The sequence below is a fragment of the Chrysemys picta genome, chromosome 12 (genome assembly GCF_011386835.1).
Source record: "Chrysemys picta bellii isolate R12L10 chromosome 12, ASM1138683v2, whole genome shotgun sequence".
In the NCBI taxonomy this organism is placed as follows: Eukaryota; Metazoa; Chordata; order Testudines; family Emydidae; genus Chrysemys; species Chrysemys picta.
The window spans coordinates 12,848,357-12,867,517 of record NC_088802.1 but is presented as its reverse complement, the minus strand read 5'-3'; positions in this window follow the sequence as shown (position 1 = coordinate 12,867,517).

The window sequence follows — 19,161 nt, the reverse complement described above, 5'->3', positions numbered from 1 at the left end:
TTTGGGTTCTAGCCCAGGGCCCTGTGGACTCCAGCTGTCAATAGTGCCTCCTGTAACAGCAGCATGACAGCTACAACTCCCTGGGCTACTTCCCCATGACCTCCTCCAACTACCTTCCTTATTCTCACCACAGGACCTTCCTCCTGGTGTCTGATAACACTTGTGCTCCTCAGTCCTCCAGCAGCATATCACACCCACAGCTTCTTGCTCACAGCTCCTCACACCACAAACTGAAGTGAGCTCCTTTTAAAACCCAGGTGCCCTGATTAGCCTGCCTTAATTGATTCTAGCAGCTTCTTCTTAATTGGCTCCAAATGTCCTAATTAGCCTGCCTGCCTTAACTGGTTCTAGCAGGTTCCTGATTACTCTAGTAGAGCCCCTGCTCTGGTCACTCAGGGAACAGAAACCCTGTCTGACCTGGGAATCATAGATCACTCTCCTGTAGCCCTCTGCCCTGGAGGGAGGGAGGAGACTGCTCCTCCTCCTCCTCCTTCTCCTTCTTTTCTGCTACCTGCTTGCTGGCTGACTAGCTACTAGACCCACCCACACCCTTGGGTGCTACTGCTCCAGCTACAGCCCCTTGGGGGGGCCTGCTGGCCCACTCCCCAGAGGAGGGGAGGGAGAGACCCCAACCATTGCTCCTGCTGCTGAGGATGCTACCACCATCTCCACCTAAGAAGGGTCCTTCCTGCTGGCCACCAGACTGCCGCCTGGAGCTGCTGCATTTGCTGCTGGGGAGCTGTTGGAGCCCTGAGGAGAGGAAGAGGACCATCTGCCAGTGTGGGAGCACATAGGAATTGTACAGACCACTGTGGAGGGGGCCCTCCCGGACTGAGTAACTTTTGAACTGTGCTCTTGTGGTGGGGATCTAGACTGTGTTTGTGGAGACACAGGGGGTGTGACGTGGAGCCTGCCCCCTGGTCCATCTGTGTCCCCCCCCCGTCCCCACCACCATCATCATCGTTGCCCCCTCCACCACCCCCCACTGGCTATTCACCATCTGCCTTAGGCTCCTGCCTCTGGGACTCAGCTGCTCCCTAAGGCTTGCCACACCTTGTTGCCACCATTGGGCCTGACGCAGCAGCCAGCTTGCAAGGACTTTCTTTTTTGTTGCAAGCGCACGTGGGTGCACGTACCCCCCCCTTTTGACTGACTCCCTCCCCCCTGCAACAAGCCCCCAGCTTTGCCCCTGCTGCCTACCCATTTGCCCCTTGCTGCTTTTTGCCCCTTCCCCTTGCCCCAGCCCCTCGCTAGCTCCAGTTTGTTTGTCTGACCCACCCTTTCCCTCTGCAGCCTTTGTTGACCCGCTCCAGCTTCTGAAGCTAGCCCCGTGGTTTCTCTGCCCCATTTCCCACCTGGTTGCTCCCTTCCCCCTGCGGTCCCCTTGCCCTGATTAGCCCCTCCCCTCGTGCACCCATGTCCCCTCCTTTGCGCTTGTGCCCCTCCCCATTTTAGTTTGATTCAATTTCACTGCACCACCACCCCCCCCCATGCTGTTATCTCCTCCCTTCCTTGGTGCAACAAGAGGAGCCGGAAACCTTCCCTGAGTCGGTGACTGACCCCTAGCCCTTGATAGCCCCCCATCCACCCCCCCTTTTTTTTGGCGCCCTCCTCCCCTGCCTACAGCCTAGCGGGGAGGAGTGGTCGACCTGCTTCCCCTTTCCCTATCCCCCCTCCAGTGTTTGCTCTCCCCCTGTCCTCATTATGACAGGGGACGAAGAGAGTGCGACCCCTCAGGCAGACCCTGCTGCCCCTCCTCCACCCGCCCCACCATCATCCCCCCTAGCCTCTACCTCAACCACCGCTGCCAAGCCACCTACTACCATCCCTGCTGGAGCGCCGGCAGCGGTGAGTAACGAGGTGACCTCCGCTGCGGCCACGTCCCTTGCCCCCTCTTACTCAGCAAGCCGCAGCGTCCCTCCCTGCTGTTCCCTCCACCAGCTCTATGAGTGTCCCACCCCCAGCTCCCAGGGCATACGCCCAGGTGGCGGCGGCCCCCCCGCCTGCCGCTACGTCATCTCCCCCATCCACCGCCTCTGCTACCATCTATAGTGGCCGGGGCCCCTTCCCCACCTTGACCAGGAAGCACGGCGTCCGTTGCCTCCTGGTACCTGCCTCGCCCCACGTGGAGACCTACATGCGGGCGTTGGCGAGGGTGGTGGGGCCCACAGCCCTTGTGGCGGCCTCCAAGATGTACGGAAAGGTCGTCTTCTTCCTAGCATCGGAGGCCGCCGCCCAGGAGGCAGTGGAGAAGGGCCTGGCGGTGGGGGGGCGTGTATGTCCCCCTGGAGCCGCTAGAAGACCTGGGCACCCGACTGGTCCTGACCTCTGTCCCTCCCTTCCTTCCAAATGCCGCCCTGCTACCTGCCCTCTCTACCCTGCGGAGGCCGATCTCTGTGGTCAGCCCTCTCCCATTGGGCTGCAAAGACCCCGCCCTCCGTCATGTCCTCTCGTTCCGCTGGCAGGTACAGTTACAACTGCCGCTGGCATCACGTGACAGTGAGGTGCTCGAGGGGTCCTTCTTGGTCCCCTACCAGGGGGCCCGCTACCGGGTACATTATTCAACGGGGGAGGCCCGGTGCTACCTCTGCCGGGCGATAGGACACGTCCGGAGGGACTGCCCTTTGGCCCGGCACGGAGGGACATCCGGGACCCCCGAGCCCCGGCAGGGCGCCGGCCCCGTCATCGCCAGCGCCCCTAGCTGCCCGGCGCCCGAAGCCACCCCTCCTTCTTTCCGGTCCACCAATGCTCCCACTCGGGCCCAAGGGTTATCTTCCCCCAGTGCGCCCAGACGAGCGAGAAGGCCCCGCCTCTGCCGCCTGCGATCTGGCGGGGCCTGTGGAGGAGGGTGAGGTAGGGATATCGCCGGGCATAGAAGAGGGCATGCCCCAGAGAGAATCCTCCCTCCTACATGCTGCCCCACCATTGCCTCCCCGAGTCCCTAAGCCTTCGCTCTTGCTCCTTGACCCGACTCCTGTTAGCCAGCCCCCAGATGATGCCATGGAGGGCTGGTCCTTAGTGCAGGGGAAGCGGGGCAAGCGGAAGGCTCGAGCTCCGCTCCTTCCATCTGATGTGGTAGCCCCCCGGAAGACCAGGAAGGGGGGAACCGATGCTGAGCCTTCCGCTTTGCCCCTGGGTGGGTTTTGTCCACCATTGCCGGCTAGGGAAGACGTGGCAGCATCGGAGGAAATCACTACCCCTCCTCCGGTGTCCCTTCCTATGGAAGCCCCTGATGGAGCCCCTCTCGCCCCCTTACAATCTGAAGCCTCTGCACGCACCAAGGCGAGCGTCGCTTCGGGTGCAGAAGGGGAGAGCCCTGGGGTGGTGGAAGGTGATCTCCCTTCCATTTATGAGGAGATCGAGGCCCTGGGTCTGACCCCGGTTACCCAGGGGGAGGACGACCCTCTGCCAGCGGGCCTCGATCTGAGCGACCTCGCCTCGGCCCCCCTTTCCCCGTATTCCGTCCCCTTACCCACTACTTCCACTCCCGCCTCCGAGGAGCCCCTGGACTCTTCCACCATCCCAGCTGCAGATGGCACCCCGCTAGCGGCCGCCGAGCCTCTTGAGGAGACGGCCAGTGCCACGCAACCGGGACCCGAGTCACCAGGGGACTCCCTCATGGCTGAGGGACAGCCGACCTCCTTTCCGGGTGGGGGCCCCATCGTTGATTCTCCACCTACGGATGCCGTGGCCTTACCATCTGCCTTGGAGCACGAGTCCGGCATCGCCGAAGGCCCACCTCCCTCCCTGCAAATCCCTGAGCCCCTTTGTGGGGTGCCACCCTCCCCACCCAGTGGCCTGGCTGCTGAGGCCCCCGATCCCACTATCGCCCCTTCCCTGTCCCTATTCCTGACTCTGACCCTGCCCTTGTCACCGACCCCGTCCCTGTCCCCTCCACTTCCCATGATGCTATTGCCGCCCCTGGGGTTGTCTCCTTCCATATCCCAGAGGATGACCCCCAAGGAGCGGCCTTTGTTTTTCCCTGTCCCGACCTACCAGGGGCTGCTATTTTCCCTCCGCCGCCCCCCATTGAGCCAGGGTCTGAGGCGGGCCACGTGGCGCCAGCCCATTGGACGCCACGTCGAGGGTCTGCCCCCTGCTTGCCCGTCTCGGTGGGCCACGGGGCTGTGACAGGGGCCCCGCTGGGGGATAGCCATAGATCAATAACCCCACCCCCCCATACGCTGAGAGAGGAGCTACGGGACTTCCTTGAGGACGTCCGTGGCTCCCGCAACAAGGTACAGCTTGCACTCCAGCGATGGGGGGATTTCCATCAGATCCTCCGGGCCGCGAGGGCCCTCATGGGGGAGGGTAAGAGGACCGGGAGGCAGGCCGCCGCAGCCTAGCAACGGGTCCACCTCTTCCGTGACTCCTTAGTCGCTTATGGGGTAGGTCACGGATTGTTGCGCGGCCCGATGGAGGCCGTGGGTGTCTCTGCTAGCGAGGATCCCCCCCAGCCCTCCTCATGGCACCGATCATCTTCGCAACATTAAACACCCGGGGCTGTAGGATGGGTCTCCGCAGGAGCCAGGTGCTCTCCTTCCTTCGGGACGGGGGGTACTCTGTGATTTTCCTGCAGGAGACCCATACGGATCCGGCCGCTGAAGCTAGCTGGCGGCTGGAGTGGGGGGACAGGGTCTATTTTAGCCACCTCACAGTTCGTACGGCTGGAGTGGCGACCCTGTTCTCCCCCGACCTACGGCCCGAGGTGCTGGGGGTCGCCGAGGCTGTGCCAGGCCACCTGCTGCACCTCCGGGTCCGCATGGAGGGGCTTGTGGTTAATCTCGTCAACGTTTACGCCCCAACATTGGGCCCGGAGAGGTTGTGTTTTTATCAGCAGGCATCCGCCTTCCTCGGCACCTTGGATCCTCGCGAGTGCCTGGTCCTGGGCGGGGACTTTAACGCCACCCTTGAGGAACGGGACCGCTCGGGGACCGAGCAACACCAGGCTGCCGCAGATGTCCTCCGGGAGATCGTCGAACATCACTCCCTGGTGGATGTCTGGCGCGACCACCACCCGGATGACGTTTCGACATTCACCTTTGTCCGGGTGGAGGTCCATCGGTCGTACCATTCCCGGTTGGACCGCATCTATATGTCACGCTTCCATCTTTCCCGGGCCCACTCCTCCAGCGTCCGGCTGGCCCCTTTTTCAGATCACCATCTAGCCACCGTGACAGCCTCTCTCTGCGCGGAGAGGCCGGGGCCGGCCTATTGGCACTTTAATAATAGCTTGTTGGAGGATGTGGGCTTCGTGGCGTCCTTCCAGGAGTTCTGGTTAGCCTGGCGAGGGCAGAGGTATGCCTTTCCCTCGGCGCGACGGTGGTGGGACCTGGGGAAGGTGCGCGCCCGGCTCTTCTGCCGTGACTACACCCGGGGCGCCAGCCGACGGAGGGATGCGGCGATAGGGCAGTTGGAACGGGACCTTGTCACCGTCTGGGCCGAGTCCTTGCAGGGCGGGGTCCTCCCTCTTTCGTGCAGGCGAGCCGTGCTGACCTTATTGCCGAAGAAGGGGGACCTCCGCGATTTACGGAATTGGCGTCCCATCTCACTCCTCAGCACGGACTATAAAATCGTAGCGAAGGCCATCTCGCTGCGGCTAGGGTCCATGTTGGTGGACGTGATCCACCCAGACCAGACCTACACCGTCCCGGGTGGCACCATCTTCGACAACTTGTTTCAGGTCTTCCTTTCTTTCACGTATCCGGGCGCTGTCCGGGGTTCTCTGCTCGGTGTCTCCGTCTGGTTCGCTTCGTTTGACCCTTTGACCTCACTCCTGTCCCTCTTCTTTTATTAGTTGTCCCCCATAATTTTTTGGTCTCCAGGTCCTGTGGACCCCCCCTTAGGCTGGGGGAGATCCTTTAGCAGTGGGCTTCGCCCGCCCACTTCCTGGATCCCAATAGGTCTGGTCACTCAAGGAACAGACAACTACTCATCCATTGACCAGTATATTTGCCCACTACCAGACTCCTGTACCCCCCTGGTCTGGGTCTGTCACAAACTTTAGTATATCATGTTCCCTGATATTATCCAAAACACTGTTCCAAGTTGGATAAAACAAGTATTTGCATTTTGGTTTAACCCTTTCATTTGATTTTGAACTAGGCTGTCCTGTAGACAAATTAAACACAGTAGTTTTAGCCACAAGACAAAGAACACAAAACACAATTTCTATTGTGCTAGTAAATTCATGGTATGTTGGATTGCTCTGGCATCAGCTTTCTCTCTTTTTGAAAGACAAAAAGAACATATGTCTACCCCTTTTGGGGCGATCAGTTATTGCTTAAAACATTTTTTTGTATACAAATTCCCTTGCTGATTGCAGGCACAACAGAAGAATTACCCCCACATTTTTCTGTGTTTGTTTTATAGGCAGGTCAGGTTTTAGTGGCTTGTACCTTTATCAGTTAGGTAATTTGCATTAACACAAATGTTTTCTGATTTGCTTTTGGATCCAAAGCCATTCACAACTTACAAACTCTTACTTAAAAGGGACACAATTAACCTTTACCAGAGTTCTGATTGCCTTTTACTTTTAACTTCTGCTTTCAAAATGCACAGCGATCTGAAAAGGAAAACGCCACCTCTTGTATTCCCTTAGAGACTAATAGGATTTTAATTAAGTAGCACTGTATATTTACTTTCCTATTTTACAATATACACTGCACATGTTTTGTTTTGTTTTTCTTAACATCCCTTTTATACATTTGGGGCGGTTAAGTTCCAATAAAAACCCCTTATGTTCTTTTAGCTAATTTAACTAAATTGTTTATAGCCAAATAATTTCAATCACATAGTCTTTTTGTCTGGATTTATTTATAGACATTTCTTTGTAAAAGCACCCATTTTTCCTTCAGAATGGCTGCAAAGAAACTTTTTTTTTAGCATTTTACAAAGTTCACCTGCTTAATTTTCTCCAGCGACTACAGAGTTAACTTTAAAAAAAACAAACAAGTAAAATCACTTGCTTATTTCCCAAAACAACACCAATTAACTTAGATTTTACCATTCCAGGGATTTAAACTTTCCATGCCTGTAATTACTGCTTCCCTTACTTCCATCACATTTTATTTTTTATCTGTTGTATAACTGCTTGTCTGGGCCCGATCCTGCTTTTCTCACTGAACCGTCTCTTTCCACGGGAACAAGCTTTGTTCCACTATCAGTTTAGCAAGGAGGGTGGGCTTTTCAACTAGCCCCCACCCCTCCTGGTCTCTTTCCTTAAACATTCTCACTCGCTATTGTTACCGAAATATCGTGTCCACCTAGCTGAGAGCCAATAAGAGCCACACAGGGATAAGGAAGAGTTGCTTTATTCTGCAGAAGAAAGGAGAGCTTTGCACCTTAGTACAAAAACTCTGTCTTACACACATTTTACAGATCCTTTATACACATTCAGACCAAGGTCTTTGCAGTGTTAACACTTGATTGGTGGTGGTCAGAGCCGTGCTTTTGCTATCTGGTCGGTGAAAACCAGCTTGGGACCAGCTCCAACTAACTTAAGGCCTTGAAGGGAAGACTGTTGAAAAGTTCAGGCTACTGTGTACTTGAAGTGTCTGCTTCCCCCTAATGGCCACTGGTTGACATAAAGGCTGCTCTGTTAAGGGGGGGTCACTAGTAACTTTCACAGTTTCCCCCCCCCCCTTCGGGCCTGACAAATTCAAAAATTGTTAGGCCCGTTATGCAATTTGCGATCAAGCTGGAGGGACAGATACTGGGTTTTCTTATGGACAACAGAGCTTTTGATCATAGCATTACGCAGGCATTTGGCACATTGTATCATTGTTCAAATAACACATAGAAAGAAAAGAATCCATTTAACAATTGTTTGAAAGAGCTCCGTAAACTATGACCTAAGGTCTGGAAGGAGGTCTTCGAAACTAAAGGTGTGATCAAGAGATAAAGCACGGAAATCAACAGCAGCATTCTTAATGGCTTGTAAATCCTGCTCAATTAAGCCAGAATGATTAACATAGAAACAACATTTTTCTCTGATGCGAGCACAAGTCCCCCCCTAATTGGTTCATATGCTTGGAAGGAGCATTGAGAATGTTTGTACTTCCACCCAGAAAGTTTTTAAGTATGTTTCCATGGCCACAGATCAGATGGTACTCTTGATGTGTCTGTAAGGGCAGTGGGCCAAGCCTGATGCTTTAGATCATTCCGAATGACCATTAGCTGGTCATTCAGGAAATCCTGAATTTCTGAACATGCTAGATCCCACTGCAATGCCTTCCCAGCCTCAGTGATATTCAATACTATTTCTGTCAGCAACTTCTGGTCATAGAACTAAGGGCGGAGATAACATGTAACTCACCAATTCCAGCTTGTACTTGGGTTAGCTGTGCCCCAATTTCTTATGTTTTGGTTTTTAAAAATATTTCAAACTGCTGCTGCACTATTGGCCCCATTCCATAGGGATCCGGTCAAGTCACTTTTCTTTCTAGAGGAAATAACCCAAGCCCTCTGTTGTGCTAATCTAATGGCAGCCCCCTGTGAGCAATTTGGGTATGTAGAGGTGATCTGGAAACTGAATAAGGGTAATGAAAATTTAACAATCTCTAGTGTAGTGTTAATCACAGTTCATTGATATCCTAATACAGAGGTTCCCAAAGTGGGCGATACCACCCCCTGGGGGGGTGCTGGAACGATCCAGGGGGGCAGTAGTAGCCTCGGGTGCAATTGGGGGGCGTTGAATAAAAATAAGGGGGCGGTGGAAGCATAAAGAAGGAATATAAGAAAATTTTGAAAAACCGTTTGTACATGTTTCATCTGTTGTGTAACATAGAGTTAAAGTTGTAGTGATTACTTTATTTTCCAAATAAATTCACAAATTATAACCGATCAGGTGTCAAGTCCGCCAACAGCTCTTAACAAGCAAGTGTTGGCAGGTGAGCGTGTCGCGCATTGTCGGGAAGTCCAGCATGCATCGGCAGGAATATGTGCGTGTAATGACTTGTTTACAATACGATACTATAAATAGGCGACATGTATGAAATCTAATTTAGATTGTTTCTTAATTGTGTAAAAAGCAGTTAACAATAGTGCAATAAGTATTTAAATTTTTTTATTCATATTCAATACCTTTGATCTTTACGGATTACGGATCACATACAAAGCAAATTGTATTATTGTTGTTTCAATAAAACAGCAATTTACACGTGAGTATTTTTATACATTTTCTTACATATCTACCTTACGTTTCTGTGTCTCTAGTGCTTACTAATAATAAAATCGTAGCAGGCTTGTGTCGGTACAGTACTATTTGAAGTGTACAGTCAATATATTTGTCATATTTTTATTACAATATTAACGAAAATGGGAATGAAATCGTAAAAAAAATGTTAACTAAGAACATTTATATCTATCGAATCATCTGTGTTAATTGGTAAATAAGGCGTGTGTTAATAAGGAACAATTATTTAAATAAGGGCAAACTAAATTAAAACTATTAACTGATTTTTAATTGCATATTGATTATTTTTTAATTATTTCTTGATAAATTTAGTTTGATATTTGACAGTTTAATATCAAATACATATATCTAATGCTGAGCAAAGAACAAAACCCAGTTTATTAGTTTCATTAGTATTTTAGTTTGGTTGTCTTTTGCCATCTTACGCAAAAACCACTGTATACCTGATGTCGTGGGCGATATTCTAATAACACATCTTTCTTTACTATATTGTAGGACGTAGGTAGAAATATAGATACATAAAAGAACACAAATTTGTCACTGCATCTTTCTGTTTGTTCGCTTAAAGAAGGTAGATTTCCAGGGGGGCGCTGAGTAATTTTTTTTCTGAAAAGGGGGCGGTAGGCCGAATAAGTTTGGGAACCTCTGTCCTAATACATTTCTTTTTGGTGTAGTACTATACCACATTCCCAAGCATGGGTCCTACAAGTTTCTTCCTGCCAGTATATAATTCTTTGTTTCTTCACCAGGGTCAGTTCTTAATGTTTCTTGTAGGCAGGAATCCCTGGACTTTGGTGGTTCCAATGAAGCAAGGGTTCCTTCTTCTCTTTTCCTGAAACAGTGTGGTTTAGCATCATACAGGGGAGAGGTTACTAGCACATACCCTGTAATGGTTTTGCCTCTTCTAGAAAAATCCAAAGGCACAGTAGGTCTGTCAGTGAACAAGGAAGTGCTAGTAACCTCTCCACCTTGTCTTTTTTCCTTTTTCTTGCTGTCCAGAAGGCACAGCAGAGCTAGAAGGAGAAATAGGCTTATCAGTCGGAGAGTCCTCCCGAGGTGGAGGGGTCTTTTTACAGTGAGAAGCATGGGTCCAGGCAGGTAGTCCTTGGCCCTTCACAGCGGTGTTGGTGGTTAACAGGACTTGGAAAGGGCTTTTCCAGTGTGGAGCCAAAGCAGTCTTTCGTTGATAGACTTTACATAGGCTCAGTCTCCTTGTTTCAATGAATGGCAGGGCTGCTAGGGTCTTTGGGTAGCACTTCTTTTATCTGTGAGAAAAGAAACATAACACATTTCATTAATGCCTGGCAGTGTTTTGCAGATCTCATAGTTGCTTGGGCACATTCAGGCCCCCCTTTTCTTGGCTATCAGCCAAGTCTTAGCTGTGGGCAGTGTCCTTGGATTGGGCCAGCGTCTTATCTTTGGACTGAGCTTGCTAGCTATTTTTTTTTCCCCAGTTAACTCATTCTGTTCTTTTTCTTTCTTCTCTTCTTGGCTTCTTTTAACTTACAAAGGAAACTTCTATTTTTTTACTCATACACTTTTTCTCAACAATGAATGCATACACATTGCCATTATACAGTACATTAGTCTTATTATTCAATGTATGCCATATACACTCTTCTAGTAAAATTACTTTATTACAGAGCTTTGGAGCAACAAACCAGGACAAGCACACCCACCTTTGAGGAGTCCACTCGGTACAACCTCTTGTGTTCCTCCCTCCCCAGCCCTCTGGCTAGAAATCTGAGGTAGCCAGAAGGATCCCATGGGCAATATGGGGAATGGGTTAACCTTCCATGTCCTTGCTTCCAAAGACTGTTGGTATGCAAATTTTAACAACAATTTTGGCCACAGAACACAAAAATAATTCGTATTGTACCAGGAAATGCATGGTACGTTGAATGCTATTCAGCTGGCATCCGTTTTCTCTGATGATCTGAAAGACAAAAGAACAGAGGTCTACCCTTTCTGGGCAGTCAGTCATTGCTTAAAATATTTCCTTTATATACACGTACTCTTGTTGATTTAAGGCAAAACAGAATTGCCCCATATTTCCTTGTATTTGTTTCATAGGCAGCCCAGGTTTCAGTGGCTTCTACCTTATTTGTTAGAAAATTGCATTAATACAGATACTTTCTGGCTTGCTTCCAGATCCAAAGCTATCCACAGAGGCTTTTACCAGAGACCAGAGACTCACCCATCTGCCTGCTGACACTCTAACAGAGAATTACACAGAGAACAGAGGGAATTATGGCCTAATAGGATCCTATTACAGGAATTTCTACTAATACTGACCGCTACAGGGGACGGGACAGAAGGATCCCAATTCGACCTCAGAGCTTCATCGCACGCGATGGCTTCCACTCTGAGGAATTACGAATGAGAGGCTCAGTTCCGTCTACACACCTAACGCCCAAATGTATAAGACAGAAATTCATTAACCGGTTAACCAGACCAGAACCAGAGAGTGTCTCCTTATCCTATTAGGACTCACCTTATTGGAGCACGAACTCCGGGGGCCGCGGTGAAGCAGAGAAAAGGGGTGAAACACCCCATTGGCGCCATTCCCAGTTCGCCGCAGCCGTCCGGAGTCCAATGTCCGAGCTAGGAGGGTCCCATCTGGGGTGCCAGAAACTGTTACCGAAATATCAGGTCCACCTAGCTGAGAGCCAATAACAGCCAGACAGGGATAAGGAAGAGTTGCTTTATTCTGCAGAAGAAAGGAGAGCTTTGCACCTTAGTACAAAAACTCTGTCTTACACACATTTTACAGATCCTTTATACACATTCAGACCAAGGTCTTTGCAGTGTTAACACTTGATTGGTGGTGGTCAGACCAGTGCTTTTCCTATCTGGTCGGTGAAAACCAACTTGGGACCAGCTCCAACTAACTTAAGGCCTTGAAGGGAAGACAGTTGAAAAGTTCAGGCTACTGTGTACTTGAAGTGTCTGCTTCCCCCTAATGGCCACTGGTTGACATAAAGGCTGCTCTGTTAAGGAGGGGTCACTAGTAACTTTCACATTATGGCTACCCGAGTCCTCCCACGTGAGGCTTGCCATCTGGACAGAACATATGGCCAATTCACGTTTTAACTGTTCAATTTTCTTTTTATGGCAGACACACTACCGTTGTGGTGTATGCTGAGCACAAATGGTTAATTTTTTTTTTTTTTTTTTTTGACAAGTCCCTGAAGGACAGGTATTTGCTTAGCCAGTCCTTCCAGGTGGGTGCATTCTGCTTTTTTCTGCCTGGAAGTTCTGTCTCAAGGCTTGCAACTTGTCCATTTTTATCTTAAGGCAAGACTAAAACAGCATCCCTTGCAGTTTTCCACTTGCACAAGTCCTGCTGTTACAAGTCTTGCGTGGTTAGGGTTAGCCTGACTTTTGCTCTATCTTTAACAAAACTAAGGCCTGGTCTACACTACCGGTTTAGGTCGACTTTAGCAGCGTTAAATCGAATTAAGCCTGCACATGTTCACACGACGAAGCCCTTTCTTTCGACTTAAAGGGCCCTTTAAACCGGTTTTATTACACCACCTTCGAGGGGATTAGCGATAAAATCGGCCTTTGCGGGTCGGAATTGGGGTAGTGTGGACGGAATTCGACGTTATTGGCCTCCGGGAGCTATCCCACAGTGCTTCATTGTGACCGCTCTGGACAACACTCTCAACTCAGATGCACTGACCAGGTAGACAGGAAAAGACCCGCGAACGTTTGAATTTCATTTCCTGTTTGCCCAGCGTGGAGAGCACAGGTGACCACGCAGAGCTCATCAGCACAGGTAACCGTGATGGAGTCCCAGGATCGCAAAAGAGCTCCAGCATGGACCAAACGGGAGGTACGGGATCTGTTCGCTATATGGGGAGATGAATCATTGCTAGCTGAACTCCGTAGCAGTAAAAGAAATGGCAAAGTATTAGAAAAGGTCTCCAAGGCCATGAAGGACTGAGGCCATAACAGGGACACACAGCAGTGCCGCGTGAAAATTAAGGAGCTACGGCAAGCCTACCACAAAGCCAGAGAAGCAAACAGAAGGTCTGGGGCAGAGCCGCAAACTTGCCGCTTCTACGCGGAGCTGCATGCCATTCTAGGGGGTGCAGCCACCACTACCCCAACCGTGTGCTATGACTCCGTCAATAGAGAAACACACAGGGAAGAGGGTTCGGGGAACGAGGAAGATGAGGATGGAGGTAATGTAGGTAGCTCACAGCAGCAAGGAAGCGGAGAAACCGGTTTTCCCCAACAGCCAGGATATGTTTGTCACCCTGGACCTGGAACCAGTAACCCCCGAACTCACCCAAGACCCTGAGGGCACACAGGAGACCTCTGGTGAGTGTACCTTTGTAAATATTACACATGGTTTAAAAGCAAGCGTGTTTAATGATTAATGATTAATTTGCCCTGGCAATCGCGGCCAGTACAGCTACTGGAAAAGTCTGTTAACGTGTATGGGGATGGAGCGGAAATCCTCCAGGGACATCTCCAGAAAGCACTCCTTCATGTACTCCCGAAGCCTTTGCAAAAGGTTTCTGGGGAGGGCTGCCTTATCCCGTCTACCATGGTAGGACACTTTAGCACGCCAGGCCAGTAGCACGTAGTCTGGAATCATTGTATAACAAAGCATGGCAGCGTATGGTCCCGGTTTTTGCTGGCATGCAGAAAACATCCATTCCTTTTCTCTCTTTGTTAGCACTCTCTTGAGGATATCATTCACGGTCACCTGGTTAAAATGGGGTGATTTTATTAAGGGGCCATTCAGAGGTGCCCGTTCCTGCTCTTCTGAACAGAAATGTTCCCCGCTGTTAACCATGTGGTGGGGGGAGGGGTGAAGTGTTCATCCCAGAGAATCGGGTGTGTGTGTGGGGGGGGGCGGTTTACCTGGGTTTGTGCTGCATGTTAACCCGGAAACCGCAGCCCCTCCTTTTACATTGAAAACCCATTTTAAATGGCCAACCCAATTCATCCTTGATATGGGAAATGAGGGCGCTGCTGTTTCAAACCATTCGCACATGTTAAGAAGGTTAAAAAAGCCAAGAGACTGTGGCTTACCATGGCTGCCTGCAAGCCGAAATCTGTTGCCTGGCACTGCATGAGTGATCTCTCATACCAAACCGGCAGGCAGAGGAAAAATGCGACCTGTAACGAAAGAGTGTACCCATTGTTTTCTAAAATGTGTCTTTTTTAACCACCTCTCCCTTCTCCTCCACCAGCTGCAAATGTTTCTCCTTCGCAGAGGCTAGTGAACATTAGAAAGAGAAAACGGAGGACACGGGACGATATGTTCACGGAGCTCCAGATGTCCTCCCACACTGATAGAGGCAGTCAATGTCGGACATGAGAAAAGCACAATATGAACGAGAGGAGAGGTGGCGGGATGAATGGCGGGATGAAAAGAGCAAGTGGCGGGCTGAAGATGATAGGTGGCGTCAGCTTGCAGACAGACGGCAAGAGTCGATGCTCCGGCTGCTGGAGCATCAAAATGATATGCTCCAGCGTATGGTTGAGCTGCAGGAAAGGCAGCAGGAGCAGAGACCGCCACTACAGCCCCTGTGTAACCAACAGCCCTCCTCCCCAAGTTCCATAGCCTCCTCACCCAGACGCCCAAGAACACAGTGGGGGGGCCTCCGGCTACCCAGTCACTCCACCCCAGATGATCGCCCAAGCATCAGAAGGCTGGCATTCAATAAGAGTTAAAGTTTTAAAATGCAGTGTGTCCTTTTCCATCCCTACTCCCCCACCCATCCCAGGCTACCTTGGCAATTATCCCTCTACTTGTGTGAGGAATTAATAAAGAATGCATGAATATGAAATAAAAATGACTTTATTGCCTCTGCAAGCGGTGCTCGAAGTGGGGAGGGGAGGGTGGGGTGGTTGGTTTACAGAGAAGTAGAGTGAACCGGGTGTGGGGGCGCGGAGGGTTCATCAAGGAGAAATAAACAGAAGTTTCACACCGTAGCCTGGCCAATCACAAAACTCGTTTTCAAAGCTTCTCTGATGCGCACCGCGCCCTGCTGTGCTACTAAAACTGCCCTGGTGTCTGGCTGCGCGTAATCAGCGGCCAGGCGAGTTGCCTTAACCTCCCACCCTGCCATAAATGTCTCCCCCTTACTCTCACAGATATTGTGGAGCGCACAGCAAGCAGCAATAACAATGGGGATATTCTTTTCGCTGAGGTCTGAGCAAGTCAGTAAGCTGCACCAGCGTGCTTTTAAACGTCCAAATGCACATTCCATCACCAGTAGGCACTTGCTCAGCCTATAGTTGAGCAGGTCCTGACTCCTGTCCAGGCTGCCTGTGTACGGCTTCATGAGCCATGGCATTAAGGGGTAGGCTGGGTCCCCAAGGATCACGATAGGCATTTCAGCATCCCCAACAGTTACTTTCTGGTCCGGGAAGAAAGTCCCTTCCTCCAGCTTTCGAAACAGACCAGAGTGTCTGAAGACGCGAGCATCATGTACCTTTCCCGGGCATCCCACGTTGATGTTGGTGAAACGTCCCTTGTGATCCACGAGGGCTTGCAGCAGCATTGAAAAGTACCCCTTGCGGTTTATGTACTCGGTGGCTTAGTGCTCCGGTGCCAAGATAGGGATATGGGTTCTGTCTATGGCCCCACCACAGTTTGGGAATCCCATTTCAGCAAAACCATCCACTATTGCCTGCACGTTGCCCAGAGTCACTACCCTTGATATCACCAGGTCTTTCATTGCCCTGGCAACTTGGATCACAGCAGCCCCCACAGTAGATTTGCCCACTCCAAATTGATTCCCGACAGACTGGTAGCTGTCTGGCGTTGCAAGCTTCCACAGAGCTATCACCACTCCCTTCTCAACTGTGAGGGCTGCTCTCATCCTGGTATTCAGGCGCTTCAGGGCAGGGGAAAGAAAGTCACAAAGTTCCATGAAAGTGCCCTTACGCATGCGAAAGTTTCGCAGCCACTGGGAATCGTCCCACACCTGCAGCACGATGCGGTCCCACCAGTCTGTGCTTGTTTCCCGGGCCCAGAATCGGCGTTCCACGCCATGAACCTGCCCCAGTGACACCATGATTTCCAAATTGCTGGGGCCTGTGCCTTGTGAGAGGTCTATGTCAATGTCAATTTCCTCATCACTCTCTTCGCCGCGCTGCAATCGCCTCCTCGCCTGGTCCGGGTTTCGCCTTGGCATGTCCTGGCTCTGCATATATTCCAGGACAATGCGCGTGGTGTTCATAGTGCTCATAATTGCCGCGGTGATCTGAGCGGGCTCCATGATCCCAGTGCTAGCTATGGCGCCTTGTCTGAAAAAAGGCGCGAAACTAGTATCTGACGGACCAGGAGAAGGAGGGAGGGCCGAGTGACGACATGGCGTACAGGTACAGGTACAGGGATTTAAAATCAAGAAAGGTGGCTGTGCATCAGGGAGAAACACAAACAACTGTCACACCGAATGGTCCCCCCAAAGATTAAACTGAAAATCCTGGGTTTAGCAGGCCGTTGATTTCACAGGGGGAGGGGAAGCAAATGAATACAGAACAAATCTATTTTTCACATCTTAAGCTGGCAGCCGACAGTGCAGCGTGACTGGTAGCCTCTGCAGTACGACAACAACGGATACCAGTCGTAATATACCATCTTCTACCAAAAGGCAAGGGGCTGCTGCTGTGTAGCAATGCAGCCCCACGTCTGCCAGCCCCACGTCTGCCAGCACCCAGATCGCCCTCGGCCTCTTCTGGGTGCTTAGCAGACAATACTAAGCAATTGGCAGAAAATAGCATACTACGACTGATAGCCATCATCATCAAGACAGTAGCATGTCTGCCCAGGTGCTCATGATTGACAGCCACTGCAGTACGACGACGATGGTTACCAATCGTAATATACCATCTTCTACCAAAAGGCAAGGGGCTGGTGCAATGCAGCCCTACGGCTGCCAGCCCCACGGCTATTAGTCATGCTACACCGTCTACCGCCAAAAGGCAGTTAGCAGCTGCTGCTGTGTAGCAATGCAGTCCCACGTCTGCCGGCACCCAGAGGACATATGGTGACGGTGAGCTCAGCTGAGCTGAGCGGCTCCATGCTTGCCATGGTATGTTGTTTGCACAGGTAACCCAGGTAAAAAGGCGCGAATCTATTGTCTGCCGTTGCTGTGATGGAGCGGGAGGGGCCTGATGACATGTACCCAGAACCTCCCGCAACACTGTTTTGCATCATCCGGGCATTGGGATCTCAACCCAGAATTCCAATGGGCAGCGGAGACTGCGGGAACTGTGGGATAACTGTGGGATAGCTACCCATAGTGCAATGCTCCGGAAGTCGACGCTTGCCTCGGTACTGTGAACGCGGTCCGCCGACTAGAGCACTTAGAGCATTTTATGTGGGGACACACACAATCGGCTGTATACAACCGATTTCTATAAAACCGGCTTCTATAAATTCAAACTAATTTCGTAGTGTAGACATACCCTAAGTTGGCTGCACTTAAATCTCCTTTTTTCCTTTTTCCTCTTTCACAGAGCCTTATATAGAAACTTTGTATTGAACCTTGATATAATGTAAATTTCTTTTTGCTAGGAGTAGAATAAGATATCTCTCTCTCCCCCCCCCTCACTTTGTAATCAATTGCCCTGTTGAATGAACGAGGTGTGAATGAGTAAAGGGTGGAAGGCAGCACCTCCAGACAGCTGCAACCCTTGGAGAGGGGATGGAAGCCAGACCCAAGAACAATAAAACTTGTCAAGTGGGCTCACTAAAGAAGATCAGACATATTGACGGCCTTGGGGGTTAGAAGCCAACACCTTCTTTTGGGAACACCCTCTTTGCAGCATTGGGACAACACCCAGAGAGAAGCAGCATAAAGGACCAATGGACACAGACCCAGATTTTGAATCTGGGACAGATTTGCATGAGAGGGAAGCTGCTAAAAATGTGTGGTGTCTTGCAGAGGACCCCAGGTCTCGTCTTGTCAACATCGGATCATCGATCCAGATCGGCAGAAGTCCGGCTCCACCCCTCCCCCATTTAACTCACTTGGCCAGTGAAGTTAAGGGGAGCAACTAGTTGGTAACAACAACAGGATGGAGTGTGCTTTTGTGTGTATGTGAGTGTGTGAGTGTAATATAGATCTTAGGCATTTGATACAGTGTGGATACTAATAAATGTGTTTTGCCTTATTCCCCCTGAAAAGATCCTGTGCAGTACTTTAAGTACAACATCGTCCCCCCACATGCATGAGAACGAGTGAGATCAGAGCTCCTCCTCTTGGTGTAAATACACATCCTCACCCTGCGGACTGCAAACACACGACTCCCCTTGGTGCTAGCGAGTCGTTGGAGGGGGAGGGGCGTGAAGCTGTTTTCTGTGAAAACGGACTGACTTTATTGCTGTTGGCATCTGGGGACTTGGTTTGTTTCCTTTCCATTGTTTTATTTTTTTACAGTCTCTCCCTGAGACATGGACTGTCCTCCCCTCACCCCCACTGGTGCAGCCTCCCCCTTTTGTTTTGTATATTTTGTATATTAGTAATAAACATGGTGATTAAAAATGGATCATCTAATTTAACCTTGGTGTCTGTGCTGGCTGGGTGGGGAAGGGATCATCTGTACAGCGCTTGGCGCGTCAGGGTCGAGGGCTGTGGCTGGAGCCCATGGGCACTACCAAGATAGGTGCCCTGCTGCAGCTTCTGTCTCTGTTTCATTTCGCTCCTGAAATAGGAATGAGCTGGATGCACAGGGGAGACATTTCCTCATTCCTAAAGTCCTGCTGGTAGCTGGGACGCAGCAGGGTCCTGGGAGTTGGACTCTGATTCCCACTGGCTGGGATCCCTCAATCCACCCTGACTTGGTACAGCGCTTGGAACCCTGGGATACCTACCCAGGGTTCAGAGTAGAAGCCGTGTTAGTCTGTATCCGCAAAAAGAACAGGAGTACTTGTGGCACCTTAGAGACTAACAAATTTATTAGAGCATAAGCTTTTGTGGACTACAGCCCAC